Consider the following 14255-nt stretch of genomic DNA (forward strand, 5'->3'; position numbering starts at 1 on the left):
CTGCCACAGAGGGTACTGCCAGCTTATTCAGTCTGTTCTATTGGTTTGCCTGTTTTTGAGAGGGGCTGCGAGCATTTCTTATGTGAAATTAATATTTTGTGATCCCCGTGACAAGTTTCTTAGATTTTCAAATGCGCCCCCTCAGTCCCAAAAAGGTTGGGAACCCCTGCTGTGAACAACCTCAATTTGACGCCGGTTGCTGAAGGAAGCTCATGTCCAGAGACCTTGGAGGGAGCAAAGTGATTAATCTACGAAGTTCAAAAAAAAATGCTTGCCCTTTAGTGATTGAGCCCTCACAGACATGGAACATTCTTTGCCCTTTCCACACCAGAAGTCGCCAGCTGTTGTCTCTTTAAAAGATAAGGCTCAGAAGAAAGAGAAAACATAACATTCAATATGTCGGCTGTCTACCCACAGAGAAAGGCTGTGTAACGCAGAAGATAAAGGTCAGATCTTGTGACATATAAACGCGTGTGAAATAACTATAAGCCTATTTCATCACAGTGCCCATATCATTATCAACAAGTTTGCACTCCAGCCCAGAAAGTTAAAATGTCAAGTGGGGAAGTTGTCATAAGATAGTGGGGTTCGTCTTTTGAGCCGTTGGACACAAAAGGGGCTGGTTGTTGATGTTGTGCTTATATCTCACCTTTCTCCCAAGCTGGGATTCAAGGCGGCTTACAATGTATTTTGTTGTTGGCATTGAAGGAATGGGTTTCCCAAACCCAAAACTGACTGTGCTGGCAGTTTGAAACTACACCAAAATCCCTATTTTTCCTTAGCTAAAATCCACTAACTTGAGCTCTGAGTCAATGCATAAACAAAAACCCAGCCGTGCTCAGAGCCCTCTCCTTTATCAGTTTGTGACGGCAGGGATGACCCTGACTGCACCAGCAGAACATAGAAGACACGTCCGTGCCTTATCTTATGTGCTGACCACAAAAGATGCACAGACCTAAGTCTGGAGCAACGCCAACTCTTCCTCCAAGATAAGAGTAGGAAGAGGAAGATCTTTTTATGGTCAGGAAGGAATTCCCTTTTATGGTTAAGAATACCAGAGCAAGAACATATGTGATGTCAACCTGCATACATAGGCTGACGTGATTGGATTTATATGGGAAGGAGGGAGAGGGTGCCTGGAGGATATATATACTGCATGGAACTTGTCATTTCTTTGGACTTGCTGTGGACTTGATCACGCAAGTGCCTTCTGCTATCCAGAGAGCAGAATAAACTCTTTCTTGGAATCAACCTCGGTGTCATTTGACTTCCTTCCTCCTGTCCCAGAGCAACGCAGACCTAATCGGTGAACTCCAATAAGGCTACAGCATCTGTCTGTCTCGGGAGACAATGGAAGAGTGTACCTTTGGGGGTAAAAGCGAACTGTTGGAGAATTACAGCACCTGCTGTGGCTGTAGAAACCGATATGAGAGAGACATGTTTCGTTGCAGCGGGGGCAGGTGAAGGTTGTGCTGCTGCAGATGCATTGTGGCGTTTCTTCTCTCTGTGCTCCTCCCAGCGGTCATTCCTTCTCTGGTCACTGGATACACAACCTGATGAGCACAAAAGACAGAGAAGGACTGATGCCTTCCTTGTGGGCTTTCCCGAAGCATCTGGCTGCACATTGCTGTAGATTAAATGTGCTATAGCCCACAATCCAGCAGGGCCGTTCTTACGTTTTTAAATATATTGGAGTGCCATACCTTAGATCACTGCCCCACGAAATCCTATGCATATTTGAAAAACAAGTCTCTTCTTATAACCTTCTCTGAATGATGGGGGAACTATACACGGCAACTTACGAAATGAAATATTGACAGCGCACTTTCCGAGAAATGCGTAATGTTTCCCATTTGTCACAAAGGATCTAGGCATCATATGTCCAGGCAGGGAGCTCCTGTCAAACTCCGGAGAAAGTCTATATGATTGGCCTTTTGTACTTCTCTTACTATGTGCAGATGAATTGGGAAGGGGGAGGGCACACACACACACATAAGCCAGACTTCTTTTTTAATGCACTTAGCAAATTTAATCTATTATTTAAATTTACTTTAAAACATTTCAAAGGAGTCTTTGCATCGGTTTAGAGTTAGGAATCAAAGTTACTTTGATGTGGAATTCTTCAAGCCTCCATTTCTGACTTTTGTGGGTAAATCAACGAGATAATTTATTATCAAAGCTGGCTCAGATATCTATGGGGGCGATCATGAGAGTTTTGCTGTTTCTGGTCAATGTGTGGAGGGGACAGCAAATCACGCTCATCAACCCCAGTCCCACCACGTCTGTATGCCTCCTGGCATCCATGCCTTGGGCAGAATTGTGATTCCTGTATTCAGCCAGCATATTAATCAATCGTTGCCATTTATGATGCTTTGCACTTTCTTTTATTAGGAACCTAAGAAGCTATCTTATGTTGAGTCAGATAATTGGTCCATTCAACTAAGTACTGTCTACATCAGGGGTGGCTATACCTTTTTGGCCCAGTATCATACTTGCTGGGATGTGGGTGGCACTGTGGGTTAAACCACAGAGCCTAGGGCTTGCTGATCAGAAGGTCGGCGGTTCAAATCCCCACGACAGGGTGAGCTCCCATTGCTCGGTCCCTGCTCCTGCCAACCTAGCAGTTCAAAAGCACGTCAAAGTGCAAGTAGATAAATAGGTACTGCTCTGGCGGTAAGGTAAACGGCATTTCCGTGTGCTGCTCTAGTTTGCCAGAAGCGGCTTAGTCATGCTGGCCACATGACCCAGAAGCTGTACGCCAGCTCGCTCAGCCAATAAAGCGAGATGAGCGTCACAACCCCAGAGTCGGTCACAACTGGACCTAATGGTCAGGGGTCCCTTTACCTTTTATCATACTTGTTGGCATCCGTCTGCCTTGAGAGACCCTGGAGGAGGGTGCCTTTGGGGGTGAGGTCAAGCTGTTGGATGGTTGCAGCGCTGTGGCTGTAGCGACCAATACAGGAGAGACATGTTTTGTTGCAGCTGGGGCAGATGAAGGAGTCCGGTTGTGCTGCTGCAGATGCACTATGGCGTTTCTTCTCTCTGCGCTCCTCCCAGTGGTCAACCTCCACTCCCATGTCAAACTGGCCATTGAGAAATCATAGAAGTGGGTCTGACCAGTTTCAAACTCCACCCCACCCCACCCCCCGGGATATATTTTGAATCACAGGAGGGGACCCATGGGAGCAGATAAAAAAATTAAATGGATGAATTGGGGGGGGCATCAAAAAGCTTTTTGGTAATATGGCACCATGGGGAGGCATGAATATTTTTAAAAGATAACATTTACAAATGTGGGAGAGCTTGGAACCACCCAAAACCTCTTGGGGGGCTTTATGCAGGGTGCAGCCCACAGGTTTGCAACCCCTGGAGTCACATGATTGACAGAGGACAGTCCCAGGCCAATGTGGAGATGCTGTGTGTTGAATCTGTGACCTTCTGCATACAAAGTAGATGCTCTACTGCTGAGCCACAAGCTTGGAGGGCTGTCTGATTACTAATTCTCTCTAAGGGCAATTCACTCTGTGGTGTGTCATGGATCTGCACTAAAGATGCATGTGCCCATCCTGCAAAAGTGCATCTTCTCAACACACAGAGATGAGGACACCCGAAGGGGTTTGTGCAATAAGGGGCAGCAGGTCCATAGATGGCTGGAATGGAGGCTGGAAACAAATGTCAGCTCTAGAAACCTTGGAAATGAAATATGAACTGGCAGCTTAATTTTCCACCAAAATGAAATGATAATAAACAAAAGAACAGCAACCCCACACACACACACACACACACACAAAGAATGACTCATGAAGAACATCAGAACTGCTCTCAGCACCAGATCAAAAATCCATCTGGTTCAACAATCTGCCTCCAGCAGAAGCCAGCCAGATCTCTGAGGGGACTTCACAGACACCTTCTTGTAGGTCTCTATAAACTGTGTCTGTTTGTTTAGGAACATAGGAAGTTGTCTTATCCTGAGACCACTGGTTCCTCTACAATGACTGCAGGGGCTTTCCAGGGCTTCAGGCTGGGTTCTCTTCCAGCCCTATCTGAAGACCACAGGGATTGTGAGAGACGTGAAAAATAATTTTAAAGGGTTTCTTTGGCTAGGTTCAAAGCAAGTAGTAGGCCCTCTGCATGGAGATGGAAAAATGCCAAAGGGAGACAGAGAGAAGGCAGGACTGCTCAACACCTTCTTTGCCTCTGTCGTCACCCAAAAGGAAAGCAGTGCCAGACCTGGTGACAACAGAATAAATGACACAGGGAGGGAGCTACAGCGCAAGATAGGGAAAGAGGTGGTAGCTCCTTTAAATGAATTCAAATCTCCGGGGCCTGGTGTGCAGCACCCAAGGGTACTAAAGGAGCTTGCAAACATGATCTCAGGGCCTCTGTCTATAGTCTTTGAGAATTCTTGGAGAACAGGTGAGGTCCCTGCAGACTGGAGGAATCTAAAGAAGCCAGTGTGGATGTATAAGGAGCTTACAGGTTAGAGCTCAACGTCGAGCCTACCAAGTGGCGATAGCGACGGCGAAGAAGAATTTCTTCACCGCCTCTATTGCATCTGCAGGAAACAGCAGCAGGAGACTTTTTCAGGTGGTTCACAATTTAGCGGAACCACCTGCAACATTGGGGCCCAGTACGGGCCACATGTTCTCCTGCAATGATTTTGCAAAGTTTTTTGCAGATAAAATCGCTCAGATTCGGGAAGAAGTAGACTCCACCGTGGGAGCAGGGCCGGGGCGGGAGAGTGCTAGAGCTCTGTCTAGTCAAGTTGAGTGGGATCAATTCCAATCTGTTACCTCCGAGGATGTGGACAGGCTGCTTGGACAAGTGAAACCAACCACCTGTCTCCTGGATCCTTGCCCATCCTGGCTTATAAAAGCTAGCCGGGAAGGACTGGGCGATGGGCTTTGTGGGGTGGTGAATGCTTCCCTCCGTGAGGGAGCCTTCCCAGACCCACTGAAAGAGGCAGTTATTAAACCGCTTCTTAAAAAACCATCTTTAGATGCGGCCACGATGGCCAACTATCGCCCAGTCTCAAATCTTCCATTCTTGAGCAAGGTGATTGAGCGAGCGGTTGCCGAACAACTCCAGGCACGCCTGGAAGAAGCGGACCATTTGGATCCCTTCCAGTTGGGATTCAGGCCTCATCATGGGACTGAAACTGCCTTGGTCGCACTGGTTGATGATCTCCGGCGGGCTAGGGACAAAGGTGAGAGCTGTTTCCTAGATCTGCTGGATCTCTCAGCGGCGTTCGATACCATCGACCATAACATCCTTCTGGACCGTCTGGAGGGGCTGGGAGCTGGGGCACTGTCATACAGTGGTTCCGCTCCTTCCTCCTGGGCCGTGTTCAGAAAGTGGTGGTGGGGGATGAGTGTTCAGACCCCTGGGCTCTCACTTGTGGGGTGCCTCAGGGTTCTGTCCTCTCCCCCATACTTTTCAACATTTACATGCAGCCGCTGGGAGAGATCATCAGGAGGTTTGGGCTGGGTGTTCATCTGTATGCAGATGATACCCAGCTCTACCTCTCTTTTAAATCAGAACCAGTGAGGGCGGTGAAGGTCCTGTGTGAGTGTCTGGAGGCGGTTGGAGGATGGATGGCGGCTAACAGATTGAGGTTGAATCCTGACAAGACAGAAGTACTGTTTTGGGGGGACAGGAGGTGGGCAGGTGTGAAGGATTCCCTGGTCCTGAATGGGGTAACTGTGCCCCTGAAGGACCAGGTGCGCAGCCTGGGAGTCATTTTAGACTCACAGCTGTCCATGGAAGCACAGGTCAAATCTGTGTCCAGGGCAGCTGTTTACCAGCTCCATCTGGTACGTAGGCTGAGACCCTATCTGCCTGCGGACTGTCTCGCCAGAGTGGTGCATGCTCTGGTTATCTCCCGCTTGGACTACTGCAATGCACTCTACGTGGGGCTACCTTTGAAGGTGACTCGGAAACTACAATTAATCCAGGATGCGGCAGCTAGACTGGTGACTGGGGGCGGCCGCCGAGACCATATAACACCGGTCTTGAAAGACCTACATTGGCTCCCAGTATGTTTCCGAGCACAATTCAAAGTGTTGGTGCTGACCTTTAAAGCCCTAAACGGCCTCGGTCCAGTATACCTGAAGGAGCGTCTCCACCCCCATCATTCTGCCCGGACGCTGAGGTCCAGCGCCAAGGGCCTTCTGGCGGTTCCCTCATTACGAGAAGCAAAGCTACAGGGAACCAGGCAGAGGGCCTTCCCGGTAGTGGCGCCCGCCCTGTGGAACGCCCTTCCAGCGGATGTCAAAGTGATAAACAACTACCTGACATTCAGAAGACATCTTAAGGCAGCCCTGTTCAGGGAAGTTTTTAACGTGTGATATTTTACTGTTTTTTTGGTTTTTATGGAAGCCGCCCAGAGTGGCTGGGGAGGCCCAGCCAGATGGGCGGGGTATAAATAATAATAATTATTATTATTATTACTATTATTATTATTATTATTATATTATTATTATTACATATGGACTGAAATTTAAGAAGGGCATGTATAAGAAATGGAGGTGTCAGGTGTGCGTGCAGGAGCCAGGCCCTGTGACCAGTAGGACTTTGCAGGACTGGGGCCTTCCTAAGTTTGTTCTGAAGAGGCAAGGCCGATTGGCACCTGGTGGCAAGAGCTGGGAAGGGATATAAGGTCAGCATTTCTCTTCGGCTCTTTGCCACAGCGACACTCTTCCTGTCTTTGCTTCATTTGGCTTCTTGCTTCCTGATCCTTGAACCTCGGCTTCTTGACTCCCTGCTTCTTGATCCTCGGACCCTTGACTTCTTGACTCCCTGCTTCTTGATGCTTGGACCCCTTACTTTGTGACTCCTTGCTTCCTGACTCCTGGCTTCTGGACTCCCATTCCTGCTCCCACCCCACCATCTTGCCCCCGGTCCTGACGTCCCTGCCGGGACTTTGATCGCCTGTGAACCAGACCGTGACAGGAGGAAAGGAGGAATCATGCAGGAAGATGAATAGCCAACAGATGCAAGGAGAAGGTCAGTTGGGCCAAAGCTCAGAATTTATTTATTTTATCTATGGGTCTTAGTAGAAGAAGAATACCAGTTAATGGAAACTGCAGGAGGGGAGAGTACTGCTTAGCTGAGATCCTGCGTTCAGGCTTCTTCAGCCATCTGGCTGGCCACTGTGAGAAAAGCACGCTGGACTAGATTATTTATCAGCCTGGTGCAGCAAGCTCTTGTATTCCTTTCTTTCTGTCCTGAATCTGCCAATATTTGGCTTTATTGGATGCCCACAAATTTTAGATTTATGAGAGAGGGAGGACTGCTGTTTTCAGTGGCAACTTGTGGTTCTACCTGCAGAGAAATGAGATACAGTCTTTGAGGGCAAAGTGCCACCTTTGGAAATGTTGCTCCGGCTTCCCCCTTACATAATTGTAGAAGAGAGGGGGGGGGGAATGTGAGTCACAAGAGGATCCGGAGACAGGACCTTTTAAAATGTAAATAATGTAGTACGAACTCCATTCTGTAATCCCTGCGACTGCAATCACAAAGTTTGCCCGACTCATGTTTCATTAGCTATTGGATTCTGAATGATGCTAAGCTGGTATAAAATATTCATCCCCAAAGATGGAATGCATTACATTTTTAAAATGGCAGTCACTGGAACAATAATAAAAAAAGGAAGAGAAGGCAATTTACATGAAACCTACATTGTGGAAACTATTTTCCATTTCACCTCTGAGTTCCTGCATTTTAGAAAATGTATATGATATCAAATGCAGGGCTGAAGCCTCAAATTCTAAAGCATTTGCACAAAGTATTTCAGTGCTGGAGTGACCAAGCAGCTTAGAGTTTGACTGCAGCCAGGTAAAATATTTCCCATGTCTGTTTATGCACACACCTTATAGAGTGCACGCTTGCATTATCGCTTTAGTCTCACAGTAAGATAAAAAATACAATCTTTCCTTGCAGCATTCTGAGGAAAGGAAAGAAGCGAGCTGGCCACAGAGATGTCACCTGAGCCCAGCACAACTGGAAAAGATGGATCCTTCTCACAGAACCCTCATCTAGGAGTGGTGTGGGAGTACTCACATAGACAAACACCCCTTCTTGAATGCTTGCAAACAGGACTGAGGTGCCTAGATTTTGCTGAAACCTTGTTGCTGCTTCCTCCTTCCTCTTGGCCACAAAACACAGGTGGCAGTGGAGATCACAGCAGTAGTCTCATGGACTGTTAGAACATCTTTTCTCACTGACGGGGACTACAAGTCCCATAACCTCCAGCAGGAAACTGATGCTCTGGAGGACAGTCTCCTCAGTGAAAACAATGCAAAGAAGATCACTTTCCCATCTGGGATTCTGAGATTTGTAGGCTGTTTAGCATGTCAACGGAACACTCTAGGAAAGGAAGATGAGACTGAGAAGAACCCTCTCACTTTGACGGATTCAAAGTGGATGCCTCTAATATCATGAGGTCCATTACGGTCTTCATGCAAGACACATTCATGCCCCCTTAGAGGCTGCTTCACTCAGGATGTCTGTGCCCTGTGCAAACCTTCTTCTTTAGTTGTTTAGTCATGTCCAACTCTTCGTGACCCCATGGACCAGAGCACGCCAGGCGCTCCTGTCTTCCACTGCCTCCCGCAGTTTAGTCAAACTCATGCTGGTAGCTTCGAGAACACTGCCCAACCATCTCGTCCTCTGTTGTCTCCTTCTCCGTGTGCCCTCAGGGTCTTTGCCAGGGAGTCTTCTCTTCTCATGAGGTGGCCAAAGCATTGGCGCCTCAGCTTCAGGATCTGTCCTTCCAGTGAGCACTCAGGGCTGATTTCCTTAAGAGTGGATAGGTTTGATCTTCTTGCAGTTCATGGGACTCTCAAGAGTCTCCTCCAGCACCATAATTCAAAAGCATCAATTCTTCGGCGATCAGCCTTCTTTATGGTCCAGCTCTCACTTCCATACATCACTACTGGGAAAACCATAGCTTTAACCATCCGGACCTTTGTTGGCAAGGGGATGTCTCTGCTTTTTAAGTGCAAACCTTATTTCCATAAATATCCCACATATGATGATTATGAGCATTTCATTAGGACACACGAAAAGCATTTCCAAGGGTTCTGTACATTTTTTGCACTCTAGAGTGACCAAAAAAGGGAAATCAGAACAGGGAATGAAGCTAGGAAGGTGCATTATACCAGCTAAGTATACCAGCAGTGACTCACTGGGTCATTTGCCAGTTCTATCCGGAGAAGCTGGGGCTTGAACCTTTGACAAAGCCTCTGAGGTATCCCCTTTCCCATAAAATCACTTAATTCTCAGGAGTTTACCTGAAATGCGAGGTTAACGAAAAGTCTGTTCACCATCTGGATAATGTTCTCTAATATCACGGCCCATCCCATGGACTGGGTGTGTGGAATCCTTCCATTACATTTTAGCAGAAGAAACCTCATCACCTCTCCATATTGTATGGAAACAGCAGGATCCGTTTTAAAAGAGAAATCAGTGGTGGTGGTGATGCATTAAGAACACCAGGAGACAGAGCAGCTTCAAGAGAAGTAAAATTCAAAGCCATTTCCCTATTGTGACTTAAGGAAGACCAGCAGGGGTTCGAGTTAAGGCAGGTGAGAACCCAAGGGCAATAATAGTTCAGAATGTCATGTTAAGGCACAATGACCTTCCCTGCTTTATACTAAAGAAACACATTTTAGTATGGTCCGTGTGCTTAAAGAAATATTTTTGGCTCCTCTTGATTCTTTTTTTCAATGGCAATGCCTGCATGCTAGCCATTTAAGACCCCCCTGCTTAGCATCCATTCATGTCCCTTCCAGTGCCTCTCATGCCCTCGTTCTCCCATTATTCGGCAGCCTCCATAGCTTTGTTTGAAGTGCATTACAGATAACTGATCAGAATGAAAATGCATTGAAGTGCATTGCAGGTTTTTTATTCATTTCTTACCTGGTGGAATTGTTGCTTTATTTCCAGCTTAGGTTAGACCATTTGATGAATTTCAGAAGAATGCCTTGTAAGAGTCCCACAAATGTGATGGAAATTGGACTGTGGGAAATATCTAAAATACATTGAATCTAGGCTCCTGTTTTCTCCCACGGAAAAGGGACAAGCAGGTAATATATCAGCATCTTAAAAAGTAGAGACATCACCTTGCCAACAAAGGTCCGTATAGTAAAAGCTATGGTTTTCCCAGTAGTGATGTATGGAAGTGAGAGCTGGACCATAAAGAAGGCTGATTGCCGAAGAATTGATGCTTTTGAATTCTGGTGCTGGAGGAGACTCTTGAGAGTCCCATGGACTGCAAGAAGATCAAACCTATCCATTCTGAAGGAAATCAGCCCTGAATGCTCACTGGAAGGACAGATCGTGAAGCTAAGGCTCCAATACTTTGGCCACCTCATGAGAAGAGAAGACTCCCTGGAAAAGACCCTGATGTTGGGAAAAATGGAGGGCACAAGGAGAAGGGGACGACAGAGGACAAGATGGTTGGATAGTGTTCTCTAAGCTACCAGCATGAGTTTGATCAAACTGCGAGAGGCAGTGGAAGACAGGAGTGCCTGGCGTGCTCTGGTCCATGGGGTCGCAAAGAGTCAGACACAACTAAACGACTAAACAACAACAGCAACAACAACAGGTAATATAAACCCAGGTTAATGCCCTGATGAAGGCTTCTCTAGCCTGGTGCCCTCAAACTATTGTTAAATTCCAGCTCCCATCATCCCTGGCCTTTGGCCGTGCTGGCTGGGGCCTACAAGGGGCCGTTGTCCAAAGCAGAAGAAATTGACAAATGCCAGCCTTCCCCAACCTGGTGCCCTCCATATATTTTGGACTACAACTACCATCAGGTTCAGTCAACATGGCCAGGAGTTAGAAATGATGGCTATGCTGTCATGCCCTCCTAGGGTCACGATTTTCCAGAGACGGTCCCAGAATTATGAAAGCCATCCCAGCTTCTGATTTGATCCTGGAATGTCCCTATTTCCCGCACCAAGTATTGCCTCCGCCAATCTCTGGGAGAAGGATGAGATGGCGCTTGTCCTGAGTGACAGTCATGGTGGCTATGTTGACTGCAAAGGAGCATCCCATTGGCTCTTCATGGCTTGTAGCAGCTACTGAAGAGCAGGTGAGGAGGAAGAGGAGGAGTTTGGATTTCATATCCCACTTTATCACTACCCTAAGGAGTCTCAAAGCAGCTAGCATTCTCCTTTCCCTTCTTCCCCCACAACAAACACTCTGTGAGGTGAGTGGGGCTAAGAGACTTCAGAGAAGTGTGAGTAGCCCAAGGTCACCCAGCAGCTGCATGTGGAGGAGCGGAGATGCGAACCTGGTTCACCAGATTACAAGACTACCACTCTTAACCACTACACCACACTGGCTCCTGGCTCCTGGCTTCTGCCTCAGATGCACTGGCTCTGAGGGGCAGGCAGAGGGAAGGGCCATCATCTCATGTGTCATCTCAGATGAGGCACTTCCTTCTCTTATCTTAAGATGTTATTTGCAATCTCCTGTTTTTGTAAGTACTTGTATTAAAAGAATGCTTTTGGTTGGTTTGTTTTGCGGGTGGGGAAGCGGTTATCCAACTAATCATGGCATGCTTTGGGATGGTCACAAGCTTTACTTTTTTGAAGAAGAAAAAGGATCATGTACCGGTAATCCATTGATGAGGAACCTGTATCCTTCCAGATGTTGCTAGAACCTTCTGCTTCCATCAGTCTCAGCTAGCATGGCCGATGGGCACAGGATGGTGAAGGTTGTGCTCCAACTTTTGCGGGTTTTGTGTGTGTTTGTTTTCCGGATAATCTTTATTAGTTTTTCAATTACATACTATACATACACATACTGTATTATATTTTACATTTATACTTGCTCTTAGGAGCTGACTTCCCTCCTTCCTTCTTCTGGCTTTTTTATATCGCCTCTAAATCTTTCACATTGTCTTTATCCATTTTGTATATTGCTATTCTTCACATTTACCCATAGTGTCTGTAAACAAATAAATACTTCTATATGTACAATTCTTGTTGTCTGTCTATGTTCATTTACAACTACTATTAGTTACATTGGTCACATTGTACATTTTACTACTACTTATTATTATTGTCCAGTAAAATTCTTTGTATTTCACATTATGAGGTTTATTTCAGTTCTACTAGTTTCCCTATTTCACCTTATCTTTCCTATGTATGACATAAATTTTTCCCATTCTTTTTGAAATGTTTCATCGCCCTGTTGTTGAATTTTCCCTGTTAATTTATGTGCTCCAGCTTTTGGAATGGCTATCCCTGCCTATAAGCATTCTCCTTCTCTTCCTAAGGATGTATTTATCAGAGACTGCTCTTTTTTGTGTGTGTTTTTGGCACAGAGAAAAGAGGAGGTCAGCAAGTTAACAAATTACACATGTTCCACCTGGACAGGCCATCAAAAAGCTCATTTTACTTGGACTTTTCGTCCCCTACCTTCTCTATCTAGATATGTATCACAATGATGGAGAGCTCAGCTCCAATTCATAAAATATTTTACCAGGGAGTCAAACTGATCTAATAGACCCATTTCTCATTAAAAAGGTCAATGCAATGAACATCTGATGCTGTATAACTGTCTGATTCAATTTGGCAGGTCAGGCTTGACTAACCCAATCCCCCGATTGGTCTCTGAATTCCTTTATATTGAAAGAAAAGAGGGAAGAGGGCTTATAACAAATTGTTGGAAATTAGCAGCTCCAGTCTTTTCACTGTTTAAAAATCATGTCCTTACTATATTGATCAGATCAAATCAAATTTTCTTCATTATGCATGATTGAGCAAGAGTTTCACATCAGGCTTTAGCTGACCAAATCTATCAACAACCAAGCCGAAATTCCATGAGGCATCGAGATTACACTTTTGGTAATTTGCTCAGTCATATAATTAGGGAGGAAAAACTTGGAGAAAGAGGGGGGTGGACTTTGTAGACGTGAGGTCTGCAAATCTGCCAAAAAAAGTAAACTTTTGATTTTGTGCATTTTTTTAAAAAAAGTTGCTTTCTCTGCAGCTAAAACCGAGCAAGAACCTCTGTGCTATAGTGTCAGAAAGGTGGTTCATGGCATAAATAAATGAAGGCCAAATTAGATATAAAGTAAAAGATCCATTCTCCACAATCATGTTTGGGGAAATAACAGCTGCAACTTGAATTTAGACCACAGAGCTGGTGAAGAAAGCTTTAACACTTCTCCAAGTACCATTTTTCTGCTTAAATACTGCCCCCACCCTCACAAACTGTTATTTGAGACCCATCGTGATGGACTAGGACTGGGGAGACCTGGTTTCAAATCTCTACTGATCTCTGAAGTACACCAGGTGATTGAGGGCCGATTAGTCTAATCTACCTCATGGGATTATTTTAAGGATAAAATTGGAAGAAGGGAGGAGAAAGTGTATAATCCTCGGAAGAAAGTTCTTCATCATTCCTGAAGAAATTATGAATGGCCTGAGAAGATCCTGGCTGTTCTAGGAATGTAGTATGCCGTCTTCTGCCAAATGAGACCAATGATTATTTAGCCCAGTATCATCAACTCTCCTAGGGACGCGGGTTGCACTGTGGCTTAAACCACAGAGCCTAGGACTTGCAGATCAGGAGGTCGGCAGTTCAAATCCCCGTGACAGGGTGAGCTCCCATTGTTCGGTCCCAGCTCCTGCAAGCCTAGCAGTTCGAAAGCATATCAAAGTGCAAGTAGATAAATAGGTACCGCTCCAGCAGTAAGATAAACGGCTTTTCCGTGCGCTGCTCTGGTTTGCCAGAAGTGGCTTAGTCATGGTGGCCACATGACCCGGAAGCTGTACGTTGGCTCCCTTGGCCAATAAACGAGATGAGCGCCGCAACCCCAGAGACAGCCACGACTAGACCTAATGGTCAGGGGTCCCTTTACCTTTACCATCAACTCTCCAAGGCAAATCTCCAGAGATTTTGGAGGCTAACACACCATCCCTGACCACTGGGAGTTGGAGCCTATAACTTCTTGGGGCCACCAGGCTGGGGATGTCTGCTCCAAGGTCTTAGGCTGGAGAAGCTCTGGCCTTCCAGATGTTGCTGAACTACAACACCCATCAGCACCTACCAACATGGCCAATAGTAAGGGATGATGGGAGTAGTGCTGCAGAAACATCTGGAGGGCCAGAGGATTCTCCATGTTTGTCTTAGGCAGAGATCATTCACCTCTACCTGATCCTTTTAATCATAGACACTAGGGACATGATGATGATGATGATGATGATTTCATTTATACCCCGACTTTTCCCCTGATA

The sequence above is a fragment of the Podarcis melisellensis genome (genome assembly GCF_964234715.1).
Source record: "Podarcis melisellensis genome assembly, chromosome: 11".
Classification (NCBI taxonomy): domain Eukaryota; kingdom Metazoa; phylum Chordata; class Lepidosauria; order Squamata; family Lacertidae; genus Podarcis; species Podarcis melisellensis.